Source organism: Cricetulus griseus, assembly GCF_003668045.3.
Source record: "Cricetulus griseus strain 17A/GY chromosome 1 unlocalized genomic scaffold, alternate assembly CriGri-PICRH-1.0 chr1_0, whole genome shotgun sequence".
NCBI classification, from domain to species: Eukaryota; Metazoa; Chordata; class Mammalia; order Rodentia; family Cricetidae; genus Cricetulus; species Cricetulus griseus.
The window spans coordinates 25,367,267-25,390,793 of record NW_023276806.1 but is presented as its reverse complement, the minus strand read 5'-3'; the positions used below and the strand labels follow the sequence as shown (position 1 = coordinate 25,390,793).

The following is a 23,527-nucleotide window of genomic DNA, read 5'->3' as shown; positions in this document are numbered from 1 at the left end:
ATGATGTAACCACAAGGACCTGCGTTTGGATCCTGGGCACTCTAATTCTCAGAGGTACAGTCAGGTAGATGCTAGGGGCTTGTTGATCAGTTATTCTGATGGAAACAGTGAGTTCCAAGTTTAGTGAGAAAAGCTTGTTTCAAAAACAAAAACAAAAGGTAAACAACCAGAGGCAGAAGGGGAAGACAGCTTGATGTCAAACTCTGGCCTCTGTCATACACCAATGGCTGAACATATCTGCATACGTACACATGCATGGGCATGCTCACACATAGATCACACACACACACACACACACACACACACACACACACACACACACACACACAACACAGACACACACACACACACACACACACACACACACACACACACACACACACACACACGAGGCTTGTTGGCACCCCATCAGACACAGAACATATTCTATAAATTCTCATTGTTCAACTCCCTACCTATTTTCATCTCCCTCTGTTTTCTCTCTGTGTTAGCTAGCTTTCTGTTACTCTGACAAATACTGGGGAGCAATGGTTTATTATACAGTTCACAGTATTGAAGGTTTCAGTTGATAGCTCACTGGCCACATGACTTCTGGGCCCACAGCAAGGAAGGCAGTAGTAGAACATGGTAAAAGCATATACTAGAGTGTCTTTCCTGGTCAAAGATAGGAAAGCTAAAAAGAAAGAGAATAGGGCCAAGGGAACCACACCCCCCCTTCAAGGACATCCCTCATGCTTTGAAGACCTGCTCACTTACCTGAATTACAGAGTTCTGAAGATCCAGTTCCTCCCAACACTGCCATCCTGGACTATAGTGGATAAGCCCTCGAGGGGCAGTTAAGGTTCAAACTAAGGCATCATCCTTCCCTATTCATTGTTCAGCTGATTGCTTTGATAATTTTGTCAACCAGGAGTGAAGCTTTGCCACCATCAATGGGTATATCAGAGTTGCATGTTAAAAAACAACTTTCTTCTATTTTCAGAACTACAGGTAGTATCAATCTTCTAAAATAATGTCTCCCTGGAACTATAATCTTTACTTTGACTGATAGGCCTTTTTCTGTCTTATAAAACATAATTGGCAAGATCAAACACAACAAGAGTTTAATAGTCACCTTCACATGTACCAGATGCCTTGTTAGCAACACAAGATTCTAGGTTTAATGCCAAACAAGCCAAAGCAGAGCCAAATGCATTAAAGAGACACATCTTATGATTCTTTTATAATATTCATAGATGTCTGTATCCCCTAGATGCTGTCAGAGAGTGGAATTTCAGAATAAGCTCTTTGGCAAAGTAAATGGAAGGCATGTAGGAACCTGAAGGTGCATTCGCTCTGGTGAGTCAAAGTGCCTGTGAGTCTCCTGTAGGAAATTCAGCTGCCTTCCGTTTTACACAGAGGAATTTTGTTTTAAATGAAGGAAAGCAATTGGCACCATTTGAACACATTGTTCATTAATGTTTGTTTTATTTTTTTTTTTATAAAACAACCTTCTTAGTATCTCTTTGCTTTCTAACCTAAGGTTCCCGCTACGGTAATTCCAATTATATGTATTATTTTTAGCATTAAACGATATCCTTATTTGGGACCTCATTTTCAAGGACACACCATAAAATATATAGAGTCTAGATTATTAAACAAAGGCTTTAATGCCATCCTATTTCAGTTGCAAGTTTTGATAGCACAATTGTGTGTTTATCCCCTTTGTATTACTATAGCAACAATGCTGTTGAAGTTACATATTCTCAGAAATTCCTTAGCAGAAGAGAAAAGAATTTCTTTTGTAATTTTTATTTGAAGCTTATGCTATAGGGATGAGTTGAGAAGTGACTTTTATGCAAAATGATGTCTTATTTTTGCTTTTGTTTTTGAAACAGGGTTATGCAGCCCATAGATGTTTACTATGCAGCCATAGATGGCCTTCAACACCTAATCCTCCTGTTTCTGCCTCTTAAATGCTGAGATTACAGGAATGTACCACCACTCCCAGAATGTAAAACAACTTTTTAAAATCTTTCTACCTGGGTTGGAAATATGGCTCATTTGTTAAGAGCACTGATTGTTCTTCCAGAGGACCTAGGGCCAATTCCCAGAACTTGCAATGTGGTTCAAAACCATCCAGTTATGAGGGATGAGACATATTTTTCTGATCTCCATGGGCACCAGGCATGCACACACATGATGTACAGATATACATATATGCAAAACACGCAAAACACATACAATAATAATAACAAAGAAATTAACATTCTTCTATCTTACATGAGTGCATATATACACATTTGCATGCCCAACTTTGTAAACATTAAAGGCCATCTTATTACTTAACTTACATTAAAATAGGACACCAATTCATAGTCTCCTTTTCAAATTGAGAGGAAATGGGTAGTCAGAAACATTTGACATCAACCTGCAATACTTGTGCTATTTTTAAGTTGTCTATATGGAGTTTCATATAAAATAAGCAGAAAATCTAGCTGTTATTCACCAATTACATGTAACAAGAGAGGATTGCAGCATATGTTTTGCATTTTACAAGATACTAGCTAGAGCCAGACATGGTAGGAGTATGCCCATATAATTCCACCACTCAGGAGGCAGAGGCAGGAGAATCTGGAGTTCAAAATCATCCTTGACTACACAGTAAGTTTAAGGCCAGCTGGGTTACATAACACACTGCCTAGAGGGAAAAAGGCAAAACCAAAACCAAAAACAACACATCACACAAACCAAAAACTCAAACAGGTACTCGTCAGTAATGTACACTGCTACCTAGAAAACCTTAGGAAAACAAAAGAGTTCATAAAGGTCAAAGCTAAGCTGATTCTTATTTCCAAAGCAAGGTTGCTTGTTAGCAATTTTTAGATATGTTGCTTCATTATTTTCATGAACACTTTCATTCATCTTATTCTATTTTTTTCATTGTTGTGGTCCTAGGGATTGAACCCTGTTTTAGAGCTCCACCCCTTAAAATCAGCCTGTCCTAATAACTGATCCAGAAGTTCCCAATGCTTTTTATTACAACATCGAATCTCTGACTTGAGACATAAACTTCTAATAAATATTTTTTCAGAATCTCATATGATAGGGGACAGTGTTACAACACCTGAATTTCTTCAGGTTTGTGAGAGATGCCTCAGCAATTAAGAGAACTTGCTATTCCTACAGAGGACCTAGGTTGTAGTCCCAGCACCCCTACAAGGGCTCAAAATCAAAAAACACATTGTTTTAAATCATAAATAGGCAATTTTTCATATGTGGGGGAAATTATACTAAAACTATATTTTGAAATTAGAATAGCTGTTGTTTTCTGAGACCATACAATTAGTTATAGATAGACACACATGTGTGCACACGTCTATATGCTCAATTTGGGAGCTATTCAGCCTCATATTATTGCTTACACTGTATTAAATCGGGGTGGTAGATCTTCTTCTGTTAAGTTAAATAAATGTTCTCTAGTTTTATGATACTTAGTGTGCTCATTCATTGAACAAATACAAGCTGATGACTTACTCTGACACAAGTTGACATGTAGAACATAATAAACCTTCCATGCTCTTGAGGCTTCAAGACTCATAGTGTAGCTATCAATACTACTTGGTGCATATGCTAAGTAAAGGAAAAAGAAAAAATAACACAAAAGAAGCAAAACTGAATGATGGTGGATTTCAAAACCCTCTGGTTAACTGGTTGAGGACAAAGGTTGTTAATTCCATTGGCCACACCTCCCTGAAAAGAGCCCAAAAGGTCAAGTTGACCTCCTACTGGCCACAGGGTGACTACCAAGGTTCAGTGGTTTGTTCTTGATGTGCAGCCAAACTTTTGGACATTGGTCTGATATTTGTAGTCAAAGCCTCAGATTGATTTAAGGAATCATAAAATGGGAATGCTATGCCACAGAACAGTGTAGTTCTATTTTGTCATATTTAATAAGAGACAGTCCATGTTTCAAAAGGATTCCTTAAAGTTCACACTGGGTTAAAATAGTGTGAAAATCGTTATGTGTGAATCGTTGTGATGAATTCAGAACTGGAGAGACAGAAAGTAAACACGATCATTGCTTGTGATGAATTTTGAAAATTCATTTGAAAAGAAAGGGATGGTGAATGTGGTGGGTACCATTTGGGGCTGGAACAGGGGGAGGAATGAAGCGAAGCAGGGTCTTTCTTAGGAGGCAAAACAGGAAGTGAGAGCCATAGACGAAATCATTGAAAGAACCACCTGCAAGCCACAGATGTAAAGGGAACAGAAAGTATAGAGGAATGAGGTGAGAGGAAGAGTAGCTACAGAAAGGGAATGTGTCCGCTCTCATGGGAAGCATTTTTCTAAATTAGACTACTCACATTTCATGGTGTCTTGCTATTGAACAGGACAGCCAAAGGTACTGTGGAGTAAGACCCTTCCCAGCTCAGTCCCTCTAAACAGCAGGATTTCCCACTCACTGTTCATGTCTGTCCCAAGCTGGCTTGGTGCTCTATCCATGGCACTCCAGGACCTATGCTGACAGAGCAGTTTCGTGACGGAGTGAAACCAGAAAGCATGGCAAAGTGCGTGCAGGCTCTTAAAGCTTCCACACATGGTACGTCACTTAAACTCACATTTCATTGGGCAAAGTGGTTACCTACCTTACGTCATCGTGCATAATTCTCCAGTGAGCCTGGAAAGGTGTCCGGAGCAACCAGGAATTTGTTTGTAGCAGCATTTGTGGTGTGGTGTGGTGTAGGGTTTGTGTGTGTGTGTGTGTGTGTGTGTGTGTGTGTGTGTGTGTGTGTGTGTGTATTTAAGTGTTTGTCTCCAGAGGGAAAGTCCATTATTATTTTAATCCAGTTCTCAAGAGACCTGGTGATGACAACTAACAACTGCTGAACCAGTTGAGAACTGTCATGTAAACATCATTACTTTTGCAAGGCAATTTGCAGTCTGAGTAAGAAGCTAAAGTGATTCAAGAGCTGTGTTTTTCTTTGTGTGAGTGGCGATAAGTCAAAAGTTGAGAAAATGAGTTGACCAAAAGGTAGGGGCCCGAGTGCAGAGAGTATTGGCTTAAAAATACTCAAGTCTGAGGGAACTGACTAGTAAGGAGACCCCAGAAGACACCTGGGGAAGACGGTGGATATTACTCTGGAGAAGTTGTATCTTTAGGCACTGAAGAAGGTAACTCTTTCCTGCCTTAGGAGAAAGGAATGGAGAATAGGGTACCCTCATGGAGCAGTTCACAGATGGAGGGAAGGACAAGGCATCTACTATGTCTGTGGTGTATGAGCAAGGTCATAGTCTAGATTAAGGTGATTGCACTGCATTTCAATAGCATGGAGTAACTACGGGTGGATATGAGATGGAGCTCACTGAGAGAGAGTAATAGGACGTCTCACAACACAGGGGCTAAGCTGGTGTCGGAGAACATAGATGTGTCAGAGTGCCAGTAAGTGGAATTCTGTGATTTCCCTCTATCCATGGAAACGAGCTGTGAAAGTTACTGTTTGGATTGACGGAGGCCAGGGGGTTGGGGGGGGTGCAATAACATGTTTTACATGTAATCTGCAGTTCAAGATTTTGCATGTGTAGGTCCTAAATTGGACTTCTAGCATTGTGAGAAAATCAAACACAAATGAAGAAAAAACTGCTCAATAATGGTATGAAGAAACTGTATCTAGCCAAAACCTAGAGTTGTCTTTCATGAACATCAGGCTTTGTTCCTTGTAAACTTGCCTTGATGTGGACAGTATAACTGTGGACAGGGATGGGAGCCTTAACTTACTTCTTACTGCTTAAGTAAAATTAATCATGCTTCAGCCACATGAGATTTTATATGCTATGAATACTCCCCTTGTTCCCTAGGAAAAATCTGGCAGAAGAAAAGTAAAAGAAGAAAAAGAGAGAGCAAAATCTCTAAAAATATAATTACATGCTCAGAGACAGAATTGCTTAGCTAAGCATCTTGCTATTAATTAGTATGCTGTAAATCTTGCTGCCATGGCTGATGGTAAGACACGGTATTTAGAAGAACCATTAGTGAAGACAAAAGAAGATCTGGAATGGTCCGTTCCAGTGCAGACCCCAGGCAGAATGAACGTTATATTGCATTTCTCTTTCCCCATTTGCCTGCCAAATCCCCGAGTGACCCCACCCCCACCCCATTTTAGCAAGATTACATCACAGGCATTTGGCACACATGATATCGCTTTCCTTCTCCATTTTCTGTTTCTTCTGAAAGGAGGCCTGACCTCCTCGGCATCTATTGCTGACTGACAGGTGAGGCAAGCAAGCCATACCTGATCATTTGGAATTGCATTTGAGGCTGAAGTATTTTTTTTTTTTTTTTTTGTGTGTGTGTGTGTGTGTGTGTGTGTGTGTGTGTAGAAATGGTTTATTTGGTGTACACATCCTTATTATAGTCCATCATATAAAGAAGTCAAGGTAGGTACTAAAAGCAGGAATTTGGGGGCAGAGTCTGAAAGAGAGGGCATGGAGGAGCACTGCTTAATGGCTTACTCTTCATGGCTTGCTCAGCCTGCTTTCTCATACCAGCTAGGACAAATTGCCCAGCTGTGGCATCTGCCCAGGGTTGGTACTGGCCCCATTGATCCAGGTGTTTTCGTATCAATCATTAATCAAGAAAATGTTGAGGCTGAAGTTAAATGTAACTTTTTATATCCTTCCTTAACGGGAAGAACTGAGCAGGAGGCAAAGAAGTTCAAGTTGTAAACCGAGACGGTTGCTGCGAATGGCTTTTCCCCAGAAGACCCTCTCTCTGAATCTCAGTTGTTGATAACTAGCAGGTTTTTATCTCCAGGAACTAAGATAGTTTTTTTTTTTCCTCACTTCTGGTCTGCCAACTTGTAGACTTGTCTTCAGCTGAGGCAAGGCTGCCAGATTGAATACATGGAGAACCTACTCAACTCTATTTATTTTAGAGTATGGTAATTTGAGGGAAAATTTAAATTGTCAGTTTTCCATTACACCCTGCAGCTCCCAGTGCTGGCTATCTTATCAGACCTAAAAACATACTTCTGTTGGAAACTGTGTAAACAGATGGAGAAGCCAAGAGAGAGCGCTGATACCTTTCCACGGGGCCACACAGTCTGCTCAGGACAGAGCCAGACACTCCGGATCTTGACTGATCTGTCCCCAGCTTTTCCTCCTCTAGCTGCCTCCAGCATGTGGATAGTGAAGTCCCACAGCAAACACTGAGCAGAGGCTGGAGCACACAAGAGTCAAGCACCATCATCTTGGCAGGCCCTCGTGCTGACCTCCCGTGGGTAGTTTCAGAGGCCCAGGGACTTTGAGCACTCTCAGGGCAATGATACTCCCTGTTCAGTTCATCTTTGCAGATGTGATGTTATGCCCAGTGTCTGGCATAGACACAGTAACTCAATCTACACTTAATGAAATCAGAATATACCCAGATAAGTGAGAAATGTTGCTAGGCAATATCATTTCTCTGCTCAAAATACTGCAACATTGAAGCCCTGACAAAATACTGCATCATTGAAGTCCTGACAGATTGGTGCTTGTTGCCTGTGTGATGGTATTTCCTCTGCTCTCCTGTCTACTCTTACATTACATGCCTGTCTCTGCCTCCTTTCTGGTCCCTAGGGGGTGGGTAGGTTCCTTACACTGCCTTTCTTTATATTCCTGGACTCACACTCTATATACCTAAGGGGCTACTCTCCTTCCTTGCTACAAGACAATATCCAACTGTCCCTTTTCATGAAGCCATAGTTCCATTGTCCCTTTTAAAATTGAAATCTTCTTTCTGCCCTCTGCTCACCCACACTCTTCTTCTATCCTAGCCTGCACTATCTCCTCCTTGACTCTTTGCATTGTCCAACTCTTAGTATTTAATTATTCACTACATTGATGTTTTGTTGTTGGTCTCCACCTTGCTAACATGCAAGTCTGTAAGGGAGATGATTCTTGTGGCTCTTGCTCATTGACTCTTCTAGCATTTCCTCCCATATCGGACACTTCCAAAAATACTTTGTAAGTGATTGTTGAACGAGTAAATGAATTAAGTTGAATCAATGGAGCCAATGAAAGAGCAGAAGAGATAAACCTAGGTGTGAGGATGAATGGAACATCAGTTATGGTACATTCACAGGCAAACTTTCGTTTTCATCAGGAACCCTTTCTGTTAATGATGAATTTGGCTAACGTCTAGAGTCAAGACCATAGACTTCTACCCCATAACTGTCAAGTTGACTTGATAACTGTGTGGTTCAGCCTCTGGTGAATTCAGACAAAGAACTCAGTGTGTGGTTTGGTGTTTTCCCACTTGAACTGTGAGCCTCCTCCATTAGATGTGCTTGTTAAGTAATCTGGTTCCCGAGCCCTGTGCACTGGTAGTTTGAATGCATGCCAAAGTTCCAGGATGAGTAGTGTGTATGAAACCCCCTGAAAAGATGGGGTGGAGTAGAACAGGACTTTCCCTACTCTGGTGCCAAGGTTTCACAGGAAGTTTGTAAAAAAGTGCTCCATTAATTAAGGTAACCCTGAGTAAGATTGTTTGGGTAACAGTAATTTCCAGAACCTTTAAAAGGCTGATGTCATTCTGAGTTTCCAGGAGTGGGTTGCTGTAGGCAGTGCCTCCAATATTCTACTGCAGGCAGCTCTTCAGATTCCACCTACTTTTGGCAAAGAAGTTCTTTGTTTTGTTTTTGTTTTAAAAGAAAACGCCTATAATAGTGAATCCTTATTTTAGCTCCCTGTAACTCTGTTTTCTCTCTTATTAATTTCCCTTTAGCTAACAATATAACTAGGACCTCCACATTCCCTAGGGGAAAATGTAAAATAGTGTTTCTGTGTGTCGTAATTCCTGGTGTGCATCACTGTAAATGAGAAAGTTTTCTTGTGTGAGTGGGGTGTGTGTGAGTGTGTGTGTGTAATCTAGAATAGTACACAAAGACGCTATATATATAGTGCACCTGAACAAGGCTGCTTGCTAAAGCAAAATTGGCGGGCTTGTGAGGATTCTGTCTTCTGGATGAAGCCTTGTGAATTAGTGGGATGCACACACATAAATATTTTACAGGGTGGAAGCACTCATGCCCCCTGATTCTCCCATATTGATTACCGCTAATCCATCCCTTATGCCGCTTTCCATTCCTGTGGAAATAAGATAGGTATGTGCCTAGAATAAATAGCCTTCTCCCCATTTGGAAACCTTGCAGGGACTAGAGCACATTACACCCTTCCGCATAATGGAAGTACCCACACGCTGGCAATTGCTGTCTACAGATGTAATGAACCAAATGGGAGGTAATGAGAAGTGACTGCCACGCCATCTCCGGGGCCTGGTTTCCCCTGCTGCACAATTACACTGTGACCCCAGAGAAACCGAGAAGAGTGGAACATTCTGTCCTTCCCTAATGATCTTAAAATCAGCTTTGGCTTATGGTATGCGTGTGGAGGGATGCAGGCTGCACCATCCCTCATTTAACAGTCCAGAGGATGTCCAGGGAAATGTATGCCTGCAACATACCATGCAGCTGTCCATACGCACCTGTCCTTTCCTCAGCGCTGACTTGGTCTCTTGCTGGAGAGATGCCAGTCAACAAGGACAGCCCTTTCCTACTTTCCTTGCTGTGTCTTTGGGGTGAGCACTGATATTCCTACTGTAAGTGGAGAATGTACAAGGGAAGGTGTTGTTCAGAACTTGGCTTACGCTTCAGGCCTATGTGTTTCAGCTTTAAGGGGGCAAAGAGCTTTAAGGAACCAGGGTGACAGTGTTGCATAGCAGCTGTGGGTACCATGTACCCCAGTCCCATCTCTGAGCCTCATGAAGGAAGAACCTTGACTATAAAACCTCAGACTGGTGCTTGGAGAGGCAGGTGGCAAGGCTGAGGGAAAAGGTGTGTGTGTGTGTGTGTGGGGGTACCTACTGAGTCAACTTCTCCAGAGGGAGTGTGTAAAGAAAGTGCAAAAAGGTAGAAGAAAGCTTTTAAAATTCCTTTCATTGTCTTTATTCTGCTTGGGCCTGCCCACACTCTAGGGGAAGCCTGCCAACTGCTCACTGAACAGTGAATGGAGACAAGCTGGGCTGCTTGTATTGCTCAGCGAGGGAGGAATAGCAGTGAGGGCTGGCTGCTGGCTGCTGGCTGGACCACACCACTCTGCTCTCTTCCTATGAGGCCTCTGCCAGCAGGAAGCCCCCAGGTGGCATTAAGGGAGAATTAGTGTGCAAATTGCAGGGTCTGCTAATTTCTTACCACTTCATTAGTTGACAGTTCAGCAGAGCTCGGCTGCCATTCCCCTCATGTCTGAGGTAAGGGCCCTTGTCATCAGGGGAAGCAGAGCTCAGTCCTGTTGTGTTGACAGGCTTATGGGTTTTTTGTGGTGTCTCCCGACCTCCGCCCACTCCAGTGTATTCTCTGACCTCGTTGATAGCAGTTACTTCCTTGCATATCCCTGTGGCATTGGCATTGGCATTGACCTCACATCTTTTTATGGCAGGCTTGGTTTGGAGGTAGCAGAAAAAGTTAGAGACTGATCCTTCTTATAAACTAGGTTCAAAGATATGCCATAAAGAAAGGAAAAAGAAAACAGACTATTTGAATAGAGCCTCTTCCTGAACTTTCCTCATAGATAGCACTTTTTAAAAAGGAGTTAACTATGTGCCAAATAATGCTCTTAGCACATTTCATAAAGTTCCGTTATTTCTATTTAATGGAGGAGAGAACTGAGGCACAGGGTTATTGGAAAAATGGAGGTGGCTCCTGAGTCTGTACTGTACGTGCTAGGGCACTTTGTTTTAGCTAACCCCTCAGTTATTATTGAGTCCATTCAATAAACAGCACTGACACACCATCACCTTAATGTCACTTACTTTGCCAGAGTTCCTTACCCTGTAAGTCCTGTGACTTCCTGTCCATCTTGTATAAGTGATGCAAATGCAAGCTGGAGGAGAGTCATCATCAGGAAATTAAAATACATGCAGCTCCAGATTTGACAGAGTTTTCGCTATAAAAGGCCAGATAGTAACATATTTTGGGCTTTGCAGTTCCCATGGCCTTTGCCTGAGCAAGGCTGGAAGCATCCATAAACAGCATGTAAATGAATCACCATGTCTGTGTTCCAACATAATTCCAATGATAGGCAGCAGATTGTATCTGGTCCATGGGCTGCCTGTATAGAGAAAGAAAGAAGCAAATACTGTGACTGCAAGTGGCCTGTGTGGTACTCCTTGTTGGTGAGGTGTCTCAACGAAATAGAATTGGGGCACAGAGAACTGTGAGTGCTTAGGAACTGGGTAAAAGGCTGGTAGAGAAAGTGAAATGTGAGCCTTCTCTATGGATGGGGAATGCTGGTTATCTTTGATGAGTGAAAAGTAGGATATGCCTACTGAGTAGAGTAGGCAGGATTTCTCTGGAAATTATTTATTTTTTTGAACAAAGGGAGAGTCACACATACCTTATGTTCTTGTACACTATAACCATGAAGAAGAGCCTTTGGTAGAAGACCAAATCAACATGCCATGGTGAAGAGTAGGATGGGGGTGGGGGTGGAGGTGGGGGGGGCTGGGCAGTCTGTTGCCTGCCCCAGCACTTATATTAAAGATTGAACTAGCGCTTTTACTCTTTAAGTGGCTGTCAGGTAAATAACAGGAGACAATCATCAGAAGTTACTTACTGCTGGAAGTTTTCCTGTCTTCTTGATGTTTCAGAAAATTATACTAAATCACATGAGGATTATTTATAATTACTTTCTTTTTCTTAATGTTTTTCTATATAATACATTAAAGAGAAGAAACAGAGCATTTAAAGATGGGTACCAGCCCAATTTATTTATATATTAGCACAAATATTTTAAGGGAGGCACAAGGAGGGCCAGATTTTGGTCTGTCAAACTACTTGATTCTCCCTAGAGATAGAGTTAGGTGTGACACTTTGATTTTACTTTCCCATAGATTTAGAAAATTTATGAAAATGATTAAAAAAATTGAAATGGCCATGATACAACCCACACTGGTTTTATCCTCGACGTCAGTTTTATAACAGCTTACATTGTTTCCCTCTCCCTCTCTCCCTTTTGGCTTTCTAAGACTGCTTGCTTATCATTGGTTTCTAATGTTATTGTTTTTATTTGATGATAAACTCTAATTGTTTTCATCACAAATGATCTGGAGAACTTGCTATAGGTTTAAGACACTTTCTAGAAGTTTAAGCGTTATGGCACTAACCAAATGTCCTCTTCGTTCACTCACTTAGCACCTGTGTTGGACTGGTCATGGGTGCCAGTGGTTACTCTGTACATTGTAAACTTAGAAGGAATGAGGATTTGAGATCTTTGATTTATCTCTTTTATCCCCATTTTCTCTGGGTTGCTACACTTCTAGGAATTTTATAAAAACCCAATATAAATGTTATTTTCTCCACAAAACCTGAAATTACACACTTATAAAACTATTCCCACAGTCCTCTATATTTCCATAGAAGTACTGCTTTGGTCTCTATTTGGTTATTTTTCTATGTGATGGTTTATTATGTGGGTTTACTCAGGAGGGCAACTGTGTCATTTTAATCTCTTCCTTCGATCAAACTCCATGTTGCTCTGTTCACCATGCTACTGTCTGCAACACCTTATCTGGCCTGTCCATCATTTATCGCAGACCCTTTGTCATGTTTTACCCTGATATGTCTCATGTTTTGTCTTTTCTAGACTTTTCATCAATACCCTTCCACAACTTTAATAGTTAGATCCTTCCGGGAGGCTTAAATCCCATAGAATGACCCAGAGAATGACTATATTTTATACTTAGCAAGGCCTTAATTAATCTATTTAACAAATAAGTGAAAATTCAGAGGATATATGCATAATTCTTACTATTACATAGTAAGTTTGGGATGAGAAGATAAATGCTGTTAGCCTCTGGCATTAACCAAACTGTGGGGAAGGCCTTTAACTCCACTGTGTACGTGAGGTCATACAAGCTTCCCCTGTTCACCCTGCAGTCTGCTTCTGCATCCCTGTTAGCACAGAAGCACCCCCTCCCTTTGAAGCAAGGGAGAATAAGAAAAACACAACTCCAAACTCAAGTTAGATCAGGAAGTTGTGTGGCAATTTCTGGAATGTCAAGAGTAAAAATAAGAAAGCAAGAATTAATCCTGCTAGCCCCAAATGAGAAGCTGTCACCATGAAAGCTGTAACTTTCTAAATGAATCTAACACCTCTGAAAACTCCCACAACTATGCCAAGTATTTACATGTTCTCTCTGAACGTGGCATCTACAGCAAGTGGTTTTGGTCGTGAAGCACACCATCTGTGTGATTACCCAGCCCTTGTGAGAGTACTCTGAACTCAGCAGTCGTACAACAGATGCATTTAAATATACAGTGTTCCCGCTCGCATAGTTCAGAATGGGTGTTAGAAAACAACCAGCCTCCTTGAAAACTCAGACTGTTTCTGACATTCTTCCAGACACCTTCCGTAGCCGTCCTGCATGCGGTTTCTGGAAGATACTATTATCATAATAGATTTGCAGACCGCAGAGCAGGTCAGCCTGACCCGGGCTATCAGCAGCTGCCGTCACAGTCATTAGGAAGTCAATCAATCTGAGAAGGGAAAGCAGATCACTCTATAGTCTCATTCAAGTGGAGGTCTGTGGAGTCTGAGGAAAAAAATAAAAAGCCTGCAGGAGTCAAAGGGTGAATATCCCAGAGAAGGGAATAAAAGTAGTTTCACTGTAATTCAGCCCAACCACATCCACAGAGGCCTGTGACTTGAAAGATAGCATTAGGCTGTAGTTTCTGATGAAGACTGAAGAACTGAATTCTGTCTCTGTCCTTTATATTTTATTTAGTTAAATATGCTACATATATTCACCAAGCATTTGGCCAGACTTAGCTTTAGCTATGGGAATGGCATGGAAAGCTCAGTTTTCTCAGACTGGGCATCCTAGTGAAGGTCATTAGGCAATCCCACCTACAGCTTCTCTGGCTGCCTGTTGCTTGGTGACTTCATGCTTCTCCGGGACAACCATAAAGCCCTGGTAAGAAGGGACATACATTCCTTATATTAACTAAACAGCCTTAGGGGTTCTTTTCCTGTGTTCCCAACTGGAGTGGTCTATGGGACACAAGGATGTCATCGGCATTGAAAATGAGCAAACTCTAAGAGAGGACTGATTATAATTTCAAGAATTTAGGAGGAAAAGATAGAAAACAATAAAGATGTTCTAAATCTATGCAAGAGAATTTAGAACAATGAATTGGAGATGACAGAAGAGTTCTCAGTAACATTTTCCCATGTCTTTCAAGTAGGGTCTGGTTTATGGTCCCTGTCATGAAGCACCGGGCCATTTTCCAAGAATTATTGGAACCTGAGGCTCAGGAATAGCTTAGTGGTTGAGGAAACATCCCTGATGATGTACATAGATTATATAAATGCTGCTGGAAAACTTCGGAGGCAGGGTCTCTACTATGTCAGTATAGACAGGTTCCAAAGTGCCTAGGCATTGTGACTCACAACACCTTTGATGTGCCGCTCCACCTTCTTCTCCTCCAACCTCTCCTCCTCCTCCTCCTTTCAGTGAGAAAAATAAGAAGACATCATAGGTTCTTTAACTCACACTAGGTCAGAAACTGGCAACCAGTTTTGGAATGTGAAGAGTAAATGTAAGAATTGCAAAACAAAACAAAAATAGAATAAAAAAAAAGCCCCACAAGTACAAAACCAAAGCAAAAAGCACACCCCCACTAAACATGTTAATGATATGGTCTGGATCTGAACAGGGAGGGGTGGTTCTTGGGCATAATAGACTCTACCCTGTTTCAAATGGACAGGGAACAAGCATGGTAGTTCCTCTTCTCCACCATTGTTTCAGTCTGCATAAATAAATCACAAGTGTCCATAATTTTTTGTTTGTTTTATGTTTTTACCTGTGTTCTTTATTCATTTTAGAAACAAGCTTGTTTTACATGTCAATCCCACTTCCCTCTTCCTCCTCTCTTCCCCTGCCTCCCCCCATCCCATCACCCACCCACACACTCCCCAAGGATGGTAAGACCTTACTTGGGGCATCATCAAAGTCTGTCACATCATTTGGAGGAGGGCCTAGGCCCTCCCCCATGTATCTAGGCTGAGAGAGTATCCTCCATAGGGAATGGGCTCCCAATGGTCCATTGGTTCTACTGTCAGAGGTCCTCTAGCCTGCCCAGGCCTCCTAACTGGCACCCACATTCTGAGGGCTTGGTTTGGTTCAATGCTGGTTCCCCAACTTTATGACTAGGGTCTGTGTGCTCTCACTTGGTCAGGTCAGCTGTTTCTGTGGGTTTTTCCAACACACGTGTCCATAATTGTTAATATATTTTAATTAAATGTGCTTTATATGGACAGGATCTCTACATGAATGATTTGGACAGGATTTTCATACCCTAGAGTGACCTTGACTTGGAGAGCCAATTTAAACACTCTAAGCTATTTGTTAGTCAGTAAATGAATATTAGAAGAATATCTATCATAATGTCAGCTAATAACATTTTATTTCAGATTTGCAGCATGCCAAAAGACATTACAGGCCAGAACTGACTAGGAGAACAATAGAACTGGCTCTTCTGGGGCTGGCTTACAGAACACAGAGAGAAGTTGAGGGCTCAGGCTGGAGGGAGGCGAGAGTGTCCATGTCCAGTGGAACTTGTGATATCTGAGAATGAAGAAAGAAAGGATGTTTGAGATTTTATGCTTAGGAATTTGGGCTATTGAGCTGTGATTTCAAGTGAGATGACACCTGGGCAATGTTTAACTCTATTCCCAGTTGCACTGTAATCCAAAGGGCTTCTGGGTACACTTTCTCAGAAAGTGCAATCAAATCTTGGAATAATCTGAAAGTTTATTTAGGCATTGGGGGGAATTTCGTCAATGCTCAGCATTTCCAAACTTGTTAAATCAATTTCTCAAAACAAGCAGGAATGGAAGGGTTTGATTTTCCCCTCTTGAGCCACCTCTACCTTCACGTGTCTACCTCAGCATGGTTTAGAGATCTCTCAGACCACTACAGCAAAGGATGGCAGCAGTTTTGATGTTTCTTCTGCCACTTAGACTTCACACTAGGTCGTGATCAATACCCCCTCATTTAATCTCATGATTAAAAACAGTTGCAATCAATATTAACAAGAGAGTAGAGGGACATTGCTAAAAGTAGAAGAATGGTATCTGGGGCAGTGTGTGTGTGTGTGTGTGTGTGTGTGTGTGTGTGTGTGTGTGTGTGTGTGTGTGTGTGTGTGTGTGAGCATAATGTTTCCAGCTTTTGTCAAATGGAAGATATTCACAGTTGCAAAGGCAATTTCAAGCTAAAGGCATGGAAGATGCAAACTACGAGTGGTTAGGAAAATTTAACTGGTAGTTTCAGTTAGGAATAAAAGTCCCAGACAGTCTTGCTGACTGAGATTCTGACAGAATGCTTGCTTTTCTTACCATGTTGTGGTTTCTGTTTGTGATGAGTATTTTGGCAGAAGTACATGCTAATTAATGTGGCTTAGAGGGAGGCAGGAAAATAATTCTACCCATGACGAGAGAGTTACAACATGATAGGTATTTTGGGTATTATTTGGAAAACTTAATGAGATGATTTACATTGCAATAAATTGAAAATGTTTTGGAAAAATTCATAACAATTATAATGATAAATTAGCAGACTTCTTGAGGTTTGCAAACTTTTTTAAAAACTAGCACTCCCCTTATCACATATTCATGATGTATTGAATTAGACCAATGGTTTGAGGAGGAGGAAGTTGGGATATAGAGTGTACGAAGTTTTTATAGCATTGTTTAAATCAAAGGCAGACATAATGAGAACCTCCACGCCCATTCTACTAGATCACACTGTTTCCTTTATTCATTGTTTTAAATCTCAATTTAACTTTAAAACGTATATGAGGAAGGTAATATGTAATAGACAAAAGCCAAACTCAATTTGTTGTAAATCTAAGGAACTCTAGTCATCCCAGTGTGTGGATTCTACACTCACTAAGCAGAAAGCCTTTGCTTGCATTCATCCTCATTGCTCCTCTTCTGTGTAGAGAGAATATGCATTGAGTAGCTTCGAAATAAGAAAAAGATAATTTCCAATTTGTTTGTTACACTAGTGACTGATAGTTAACTATTATGGGGTATAGGGGGTAGACATGCTAACCAGATAACAGAGTGAATTCTAGATCAATCCCCCACATCATTTAAGCATTTTGAATGTAATTGTTTTGAGAGCTATGCTGTTTTCTTCTAGGGGCAGATGGCCATGGAAACTTGTACCACATAACTACCCTGTGGTATGAATGGGACAATGTCTGAGACATGTGAGCAGCTTTAGTCCCTCTTTCCTGTCTTGGTGAACACTATCATATCCATTCAAGTCCTGAGTAAAACCTTTAGAGTCACCCTTATTCTTCTCTCTCCTCTCTTTCATTCCTATATCGAAGCTACCAGTCAAATATAGACAACTACAAATCCCTCACAACGTACTTCTTATTTACTCCTTATTTCCTTTTCCACTGTACCTTCCTATCCAGGCAACCATAATAGCTTTTAGCTAGTCACTAATGTTGTTTTTAAGACAAAACATAAAATCATGCTATTGCTACTTAGTTGTCCCAATTAAAGCTAAAAACTCAATTGTAGTTTTTTTTTTTTTTTATTCTTCTCATGATGACCAGTTGTGGGTCTTTGTGTTTATGGAAAAATGAAGCTTCTCATATGAGGGTTGGGAGATGCACTAAACAATGGGTATAAGTTGGTTCAATGCTATATCTGTTTAGCAATAGGTTATCCTATACTAGCCTTGGGTTTGGGGCCATGTTAATGGTGCTAGACACATGTTCTTGTCGATCTAGGTTTAAATCCCATTTGAAATGTGGTTGGTTACTCTCATAACATTCATGCCACCATGTACTAGTGGGCATATTTTGATTCACTGATCATTATTGTAGCTTGTGGGGTTTGTATTCCTATTGGACAGCTTTCCTAGCTTTTGGGTTGGTACCAACTTTATTTCTCCGTGTCCAATGATCAAAGTATGTGTTATCTTCAGCAAGAGGGTCTTACCATTACGTTACAAAGAGTAACCCAGCCATCAGAAATGATTTCACCCAAATGTTCATTTTCCATCTATTTGTTTTGCTAGCTAGAATATTTTGAGACAAGGGTGTTGTCTGTTTTTCCTTTGAACCTAGGACCTCATTCATACTAGTCAAATGGTCTGTCATTGAAATGACTCCCCCAGAGAGACCAGGGTCTTTCTGCATATGTCATAAAATGCTTTAAAAACACAATTCATACCTTCTTTTATGAATTACATACAGACCCACAGGACTTCATCATTATTGCAGACATCCCTGCGCTCCTCTCATCACCATCACCACTGACTCATGGAAGAAACCATTGAATTCTGGAACAATTCAGAGTAGGATGTCCTCAGACATGTACCAATAAGATAGACCAGTAAAGTTAAGAAGAATTAGAAAATATCCAATGACACCAGCCTTTCAGGTCACTAAAGTCAATAACAGCTGCACATTTCCATTTTACAATCTATTAGAAAAACTAATGGTTTAGTTGTGTTATTTTTTTTATTTTTCTTTGGCTCCAATCTCAGTATTCAACATGTCCTGTAGTCATAAAATATAAGGGGGCTTTTTACAGTTGTCCATCTACAAAGTCATGGAACACAGCCCATGAGAATGTCAGGTGTGTTAATCATTTAATGGGGAGGCACTGCCCATTTCAAAGATGAAACAGTAAGTTCACAATCCAATTAATGTGAACTCTTGTTTATATTTTAATGCTTATCAATCACTTATGGATACTAATAGTGTTTCACTTACCAAGGGGAAGTGATGATATACAAAACTTAGCTAACTTGTAGAAAGACTATTGGTAATGCAACATTTGATATGTTTAATTTGATTTAATTTCAGTAAATTTATTGTCTATTGTCATGACAAACTATATAATTTTAACATGTACTATAAGAGCAAGTTTGAGATGTGTGTGTGTACACATTTTAATGTAGTTACCCTCAGAAACTCAATGACTAGCAAGATGTTGAAATATTAAAATGGAAACTCAGGTGGTTGAGATTTCTAGAATCTTAAACATTCTTGCATCTTTTTCTCCATCTGCCTCTTACATGACTATCTGAATCAACTAATCTGGAAGAAATACTTTAGAAAAAGAATTGTGTGGACTTGTTTTTCTTTTTTTACACCCTAATAAATGCCAGTCTTGTGCAATGTTTTGGTTCCAGCTTTAAACACCAAAAGAAATATGGAAATGAATATACAAAAATGTGATTCAAATGCATATGTAGATTCTTAGAAAAACATCAAAGTCTGGTAATAAGGTCTTTCTTTCTCTTTTTCTTCCTTCCTTCCTTTCTCCCTCCCTCCCTCCCCCCCCTCCCTCCCTCCCTCCCTCCCTCCCTCCCTCTTTCATTCTTTCATTCTTTCTTTCTTTCTTTCTTTCTTTCTTTCTTTCTTTCTTCCTTCCTTCCTTCTTTTCTTTCTTTCTCCACTGTGGCTCAGTTGACAACATTGTTGGTACCTTCGTCTTGCTGGGAAAGCCCAGCCTGCTCATAGTTGCAATGTTCTTTGTACTCTCCCTGATAAAAATGCTTTACCTAAGAAAAACCCAGCCCCAGTAACAGAAATCAACAGGTATTTAGCTCACAGAGCAGTATACCTGTATAGTAGTACACAGTATGACATCATGGTTGTTAATCCCTGAGACATCCCCAGAATGGTAATAGTAGTTGCATATTTAAAAAAGTATAAGTTATATTCTCTAAGAGCTGGTAATATAGTTTTCAAAAAAAATCACGCCCCCAATAAAAGACACCATTTGTGTATTCCTTTATTGCCTTTAATGCACTAGACTGCATGAATGCTTTATCATTGATTTACTGGGGGCAAATTATAAATGGACAATTATGGATACTTTTATCTTTGTTCATATTATAATGGGATAGTGTGAGACTGTTTTCTGTTGAGCTTCAGAAAAATGTAAGACTTGGAATAAAGTCCAGTCGCTCTAATAAAATCTTAGAACTTGTTTATGAAAAACTACAAAGTCATTTTTGGACCTGAATTTTCACTCTGTCACCTTGTTCTAGAAGGGGATGTGTGTTATAAAAGTTAGTATTTTGTTAGATGAAGTGAATGGGTATGTGCACAGGAATGCCTGCTCCAAGATATCTGCTGAATGCATGAGCAAGCCAGAGTGGGTTTATCAAAGAACATACCTGCTAGAGAAAGCTCAGATCCCTTAAATGGAATTTGGAATATTTTAAAATGGTTTTATATCTTAAATGTAAATCCATTTCCATTAAATACACTAATTACAACCAAAGACCTTCCCACAGACAAAGTAGTCCTGATTTTATGAATGCTGTTCATAATTAATACTGTTCTATCAGTTCTTCATGCCATTTGCTCCTCTCTTTTGGGAATGCCACTAGGTTACAATATGGCTGAGTAGACGCAAAGGGGGGTTGAGATCAAAGAATTGGATGACCCCAGGACATCATGTGGTTGTAGGTACCTACCCAGGTGCTGACTTTTAGGGCCTGTGAATCCTCCATGATGGGGAGAACGAGCTGTCTAGTTTAGCCTTTGAAAGCACTGGAGTTGGAGATGACCTGTTGTATGACATTGCTTTGGACCTGACTGTACGCCTTTTTCCACATGTTATCCTTGCTGAGTGAATCATGTCTTTCAGCTGCACATGTACTTTAAAGAAAAGTCCAGAGCCCCTCATGTAACTGTATGAGTTACCTCACTCAAGGAGTCACATCTTCTCATTGGCAGGTTTGATGTGCTATGTTGAAGGAGATGGGATGATAACTGTGTGAAGATGGAAGAAAGGGAAAATGAGTTTTCTTCTGGACTTGTAGAAAAATACCCTGCGGCCACATGAAGAACACCTTTTAGAGTGGCTTTGCAGGCATCCACCCTTCAAATAACAGTTGTAATATTTTATCCCAAGAATCAAACTGTTCTGGCTTCTTCAGGTGGAACAGCCTTGTTTTCTCTGCAACTATTTGCATTCTGTTTCCATTTGTAATCTATTTTTTTTTCTTTTGGGAAGAAAGAAATTGAACTTTGAGATCTTTTTCCTAGAAACTGCATGCTCAAATTCATTTGAGGAAAATAGCACCTTGATCATATCACTCAATATATTTTTCTTTCAGTAATTATCTGGGTTGGTAATTTTGTATTATTTTTAAAAAATGAAGACTGATATATTCCTTTCTTGCCATCATGCAATGAAGGAGTATACATTTCTAATTAATTAATTGACTGATTAACATTTGTTTTGTGATACAGTCTCTCAAATGTAGCCCAATGTAGCCCAGGCTTGCCTCAAACTAGTGGTCCTCCTCCACCACAAAGCTGTTTATCTGTTTATAATACATAAAATACCAAATTGAGGAAAAAGATTGGAGAGGAAAGAAGAGTCCTCTAATCGGGAGTAAATTTATCAGGAGACACCAAGCTCAGGTCATCTATTTAACCTTGGCTGGCAGTGCTCTGCATTAGCTGTCCCTGCCTTTTTCAAATGAACAAGTCTTTTACTTGGCCGTATCCAAACAGAATCTAATTCCCTACTCCCCTGCTGTCAGCTGCTGCCATTGCTAAGGTGTCTGGCAGTCTGGAGGGCGGGGAAGAAGAGGAGATCAGTCATGTTCTTAGTATTTACTTGGTTGTATCTATTTTGAAAGACTAAATAACCTTTTTCTTTACTACAAGATAAAGACAATTCTCTGTTCAAAGTAACAGGTCTTTAGCAGTCCATGTACTAAAATTAAAGCAACACTGAGAAGATTAGATGGCCCTTGTTCAAGGATGGCATGCAAAGTCAGTAATAGATTTGAAATCTTAGTTGATTATCAGCTTTTATTTTCTATGTTTCCATGAATTCTTTTGCTTTTAGAAGTCCTGATGTTAAAATATTCCATTTATGGGAGCTTGCCTGTGCTGCCTCTATGGGATGACTGTCATAGTAATAGTTTTACCACTGCCTCTGTTCTAGCTGCTTGTAAGTACCCTTGTATGAGTGTGTGTTAGAGACTCCTGTGAACTCTGCATGATAACCCTATAGTGGGAAATTACCAATATGGAGCCAACTAGAAATATAAGGGTATTTAATAGGGAAAAACCTTACTTACAGAGCGACCTAGCCAGCTGGTGTGGCAGCAGTCTGTAAGCCGAAAAGGGAAAACAAAACTAAAACAAAGCCCTGACCCTCTCACTCTACGTCACCCTGACCATGCCCTCACAGGCCTGGTCAGGCAGACCTGTAGCCAGCCCCTAAGCAGGCATGGCTACCGGTTCCCCTACATAACCCCTCTCCTTTGAGAGCCCCATAGTAAAGATAGCATGTTAGATTTTACATCCAAGGATGCTGAAGTTGATCAAGTTGGTGAAGAGCTTGCAGCCTGTGACTTGGAAATGTGATCCAGAATGCACCATGGGAGAGCTGCACTCATTGGAGCCCACATTTAGTTGTAGATTCCAAGTAACTTATCTGTACCTCTCTATCAAAGAGGTGATTCTGGTACTCTAGTTCCTGGGAGTCTAATTTAATTAGAAATTAAATTAGAAACTGTTATTGGTGCAGCTTGACCAGAAGTTTTGCTAGAGTTTTAAAGGTGTACTTATCAACTCTATTCACCATTTTGGACATGAGATTGCAGTCAAGTGAATTTAAAAGGATCTGTAAGAGATTTTCACAACCTACATAAATGTACTGGAGACTTTTGTATACGATAGATGCTAGAGGGGCTGGAGAGATGGCTTAGTAGTTAAGAGCACTGACTGCTTTTCCAAAAGACCTGGGTTCAATCCCAGCACCCACATGGCAGCTCACAACTGTCTGTAACTTCAAGATCTAACACCCTCAGACAGACATACATGCAGGCAATGAACATAAGGTAAAAAATAAATATTTAATTAAAATAATTTTTTTAAAAAAGGCAGATGCTAGAGGATGCTTCTGTGGGAGCCTGTGTAAAAACTTCATCCCAAGGAGAAACAAAAGGAAAGTTGGGATGGAAGTCAAAGGATACCAGAAGAGAGATAGTGAAGTCATGCCACCAGACAGAGAAGCAAGCCAAACACGGAGTCAGATGTTCAATGTCCCAATGAGAGAAGGGGACACAATTATCCACCAAAGGTAAGCAGTCATAACCCCAGGACAAGCCTGGGTGTTGGTGAAGCTGTAATTCCTCTGGCAGGTGAGTCAGCAGTGAAGAGAAATCCCATTCAGAGGGCAATGGTCTGGTGCCATATTGAGGGAGAGTCTATTGCTAAAAACTGACTACTCCGGGGTACATCAGATCAGGGATCACCCATAGGTCAGGAAGCCTCAATTTGGCCTGTCAGGGAAAGGCCAGAGAGGAAGACTGTCTGGATCCTGATTGGCTGAAAGGTTATATATTGGGGTATACATAGGGAAAGATAACCCTGCTCTCAGGTGGTGGCCTGGAACAAATCTCATCAACTGAGAGTTACCCTCATGATATAGTCAAGATGCCAACAAT

At 40.6% G+C, this 23,527-nt stretch overlaps 1 non-coding gene across 1 annotated transcript; it reads left to right on the top strand.

Moving 5' to 3' along the window:
- The first annotated feature begins 21,763 nt into the window (after positions 1-21,763).
- Positions 21,764-21,866, top strand: LOC113831184. Its single transcript, XR_003481341.1, has one exon. It is a non-coding gene; the product is annotated as a U6 spliceosomal RNA (small nuclear RNA).
- Positions 21,867-23,527: the final 1,661 nt, after the last annotated feature.